Here is a 4,475-nt window from a genome sequence, read left to right as displayed (position 1 = left end):
AGTTTGATAACATAATTTTTCAAAAAAAAAAAATAGGTCAAACTTATTCATGCTCAAACATGTTGGATCTTTTCAAAAGGATTAATACACATGTGAAAAATAAGCCAAATATATGTAGCTCCAGCATATGAAGGTTTATGGGCAAGGCTCAAAAAAGGTAAATCTGCAAAAGTGTGTCAAACTACAAAGGCAAATATGCTGGTCTTGTCGCAAGTTATAGATCCAATCTATGAAAAATTATGGTAAGGTTACGATTTTTAAATAAATGAAGGAAAAAATGAGCAAGCTCACATACCCCACGCTTTCCCAAATCTCAATGTGCTAAAAATCCCGGAAAAAATAAAGATAATGAAATCAGAATTTCCCGGTGAAATGTACATCTACACATTGTGTCCTAAATATCTGCAAAGTTTGATGGAATTCTGTGCAGCAGTTTATTAGGAGTTGAGCTGACAAATTGCTCATCACTATATTCAAGATATCTCCAAAAGTGCCAACATTCCCCCAAAACAAAGGATTCGGAATTTCCTGGTAGTATGCACATATATACAATTACATTGTATCCTTCCGGCAAGTATCTACAAATGTTGACGAAATTTTGTGCAGCGGTTTATGAGGAGTGGCACTGATAAAATGTTCATCTCTATATTCAAGGTATGGACAAAACCTATGTTGAAAAGTGATAAAATTCCCAGTAAAATAAAAGATTCGAAATTTCCTGGTAATATGCACATCTACACATTGTGTCCTAAATATGTGCAAAGTTTGATGAAATTTTGTGCAGCGGTTTATGAAGAGTTGCGCGCTGACGAACTGTTCATCGCTATATTCAAGATATTCCCAAAAGTCTAATTTCAAAAGTGCCAAAATTCCCATAAGAATGTCCTCGTAATATGCACATCTACATGCTATGTCCTAAATATCTGCAAAGTTTGATGGTTTCTGTGCAGCGGTTTATGAGGAGTTCCGCTGACGAACTGTTCATCGCTATATTCAAGATATATCCAAAGGTTTAAGTTGAAAAGTGCCGAAATTCCCAGAAAAAACAAAGGAATCAGAATTTGTTGGTAAAATGCTCATCTACACATTGTGTCCTAAATACTGCAAAGTTTGATAAAATTCTGTACAGTGGTGTAAGATAAATTGCGCTGACAATCTGTTTATCTCCGTATTCAAGGTATGACCAAAAACCTAAGTCAAAAAGAGCAGAAATTCCCAGAAAAAATAAAGAATTTAGAATTTCCTAGTAATATGCACATCTACACGTTGTGTCCTAAAAATCTGCAAAGTTTGACAAAATTCTTTGATGCAGTTTATTTGGATTTGCGCTCCCTTACCAAAGTAAAATTATTGCAGCAATATTGCTGCTATATTGCGGCAACACATATTTGTAACCAAAAACAAGCTTTTTGGGTTATTGAAATATCACTGCTAGTTGCAACAACTTCTGGTGACATTTTTGCAATACTGCCAGAAAAAATGAAATATCATCGCTAGCTGCAACAACTTCCGGTGAAATTCTGGCAAAACAGCCATACAAAAACTTTCTGGCATCTAGGATTACCCATGAGCCATTTGTTGAGCATGCTCGGTCATTTACTTCCTCTTTTTAAATGATTTAAGGAGGGAATTTAAAGGCAAGCATGTTTGGCTTCATTACTGACTTGTATCAAGTTAATTAGAGTTGTTAACTGTGTACAGTGGGATTAGTCAAGATGAGTAGGAAGACTGCATAGTGTGGAATGACTAGAAAAACGAATTTAAGCAGAATTATAGGAATTTGTACTTAGCTGTTTCCATATCATCAGACTTGGTGAGTCAAAACCAATATTCTTTCTGAGATGAATGATTCAAAGGAGATAAAACTGGAAAAATTATATGTGTTTTAATTAGTGTGTGTGATGCATGCATACTATAATTGTATGTCTATATATCCAAGAGTACCAAGAAAAGATGAATCAAAGCATATATATGGTATTTGAATATTAGTGCAGAGTTGCTGGACATTTTCACAGTTGCATATTGATATTGTTTCTATAAACGTTTTTTTATGCGCCCGCCTCTATAGATCGGGGTTACATATTGTTTTTGTCCTGTCTGATTGTTAACTTTAACCTTCACCTTTCTTTTGAACCAATGAGAGATAAAGATTTCATATTTGGTATGTCTACTCCACTAATTAAGGGGGCCCTCTACAACGTCACAACCTGGCGTACATCCGTAAAAACGCCATAACTTTTGAGCAATAAAAGATAAAGAACTTGTATTAAGTATGCACCCTTCATTAATTAAGCTCTTTCAAATAACACCAAGGTCAATGACCTTTGGAACTTGACTGTTACCATATACTTAAAATAGATTTTTTGAAACTTCGACATAACTTTTGAGCCATAAAAAATACAGAACTCGTATTTGGTGTGCGCCCTTCACTAATTAAGCTCTTTCAAATAACACCAAGGTCAATGAGAATTTGACCTTTACTGAGACCCATATGCTAAAAATAGCCATTTTGATCATCTGCCATAAATTTTGAACTATAAGATATAAAGACTTCATATTTGGTATGCATACTCCAATAATTAAGTTTTTCAAATGACACCAAGAACAATGACTTTGTGACTTTGACTGTGATCCATATGCTATAAATAGATTTTTCAAACTTTATTACCACCAGGCGCATAGTGTTTTACAAACATATCTTAATTTTCATTACAATGATCAACATAATTTTCTATCTGTTCAAAAAATAGCAGAAGTAGATAATTCTTATTGACCATGTGGCTTGCTATTGTTTATTATATTCCTCGGCACAGTTTGTTATTTGTTAGATTGATACATGTAGATCATTATTTCTATTAATTACCAACTTAATTATGTAGTACTGTAGCGTTGCCCCAATATTGCTGCAGCACAATTTGAAATAATACATGTACTGCAATAACTTTGCAGCAACATTGCCACAACACTTTTCTGGCAATATTGCCGCAAATCTAATTTACATACGAAAAACGATATTGTGGCATTATTGCAGCAATATTGCCAGAATGTTCTACAATATTGTTGCAATATTGCCAGAATGTTCTACAATATTGTTGCAATATTGCCGCAACATATTTCTGGCAATATTGCTGCAAATCTGATATTGCCGCAATATTGCCAGAATTTTGCTACAATATTGCGGCAACACTTTTCTGGCAATATTGCCATAAATCTATTTTACATATATACGAAAAACGATATTGCCGCAATATTGCTGCAATGCATTGCCAGAATGTTGCTGCAATATTGCGGAAATAATGTCAGAATATGTTGCCAGAAGGTGAATATTTTGGTAAGGGCTGGCAAAAAAACAGTACTGACGGACTGACTGACTGAGACTCAAACTGAACGACTGACTGAAGGGTCAAGCAACTTGTCGCGTAGGGTATAAAAACAGAGACAGGACAAAATCTATACTTTTGCAGTTATAAACACAGCTTATAGTTAAATTGTCTTTCTTCAAACGTCAAATCAAATGAAACACATGCTAGACTATGACGTCACATGGCGTCAAAGATGGAATGGTTTTAGCATTATTGCACCCCAAAAATGTAATGACATCAAAACGTTTTGAAACTGGCTAAAATTTTAGTTAAATAAATGATTCTGATAAATCAGGAAAGAATATAGCATGAAGGTTAAAATTACCATTCTGCAAATATGACGTCATTAATGTGAAGCATATCTCTATTTTTAACAGAAAAAGCCTCAAAATGGCACATTTCAAGGGTGATTTTCCTTTAGAAAACAGTGTCCACAGCCGTCACCCACGTTAATGTTTTGATATTTTATGCAAAATTCAATAGCAAATCACATATCTCAAGATCTTTGTGGGCGATGCCTGTAGACAATTTTATCTGAAAGAAAATTCCATGGAAAATTGGTGTCTTTTGCAACTTTTTGAATTTCAAATTATTTGAATTTCAATTATTAAAAAGGGGCCAATGGGCCACATCGCTCACCTGAGCACCTTTGGTCGGCCATTGTGGCCCGCCCTACCCTCGACGGTTATGATTTGAACAAACTTGAATCTACACTACCTGAGGATGCTTCCCTATAAATATTATCAATCATGGCTTGTCTATTCTTGAAAAAAAGATTTTTAAAGAATTTTCCTATATATTTCTATGTAAAACTTTGGTCGGCCATTTTGGCCCCGCCCTACCCCAGGGGGTCATTATTTAAACAAACTTGAATCTACACTACCTGAGGATGCTTCCATATAAATATGATGAGTAATGGCTTGGCTGTTCATGAGAAGAAAATTTTTAAAGAATTTTCCTATATATTTCTATGTAAAACTTTGGTCGGCTATTTTGGCCCCGCCCTATCCCCGGGGGTCATGATTTGAACAAACTTGAATCTACACTACCTGAGGATGCTTCCATATAAATATGATGAGTTATGGCTTGGCTTTTCTCGAGAAGAAGATTTTT

This window comes from Saccostrea cucullata, unplaced genomic scaffold (genome assembly GCF_032062105.1).
Source record: "Saccostrea cucullata isolate Sc308-1 unplaced genomic scaffold, CSIRO_AGI_Scuc_v1 ctg5823, whole genome shotgun sequence".
Taxonomy (NCBI): domain Eukaryota; kingdom Metazoa; phylum Mollusca; class Bivalvia; order Ostreida; family Ostreidae; genus Saccostrea; species Saccostrea cuccullata.
Note: the sequence above shows the minus strand (reverse complement) of the source record.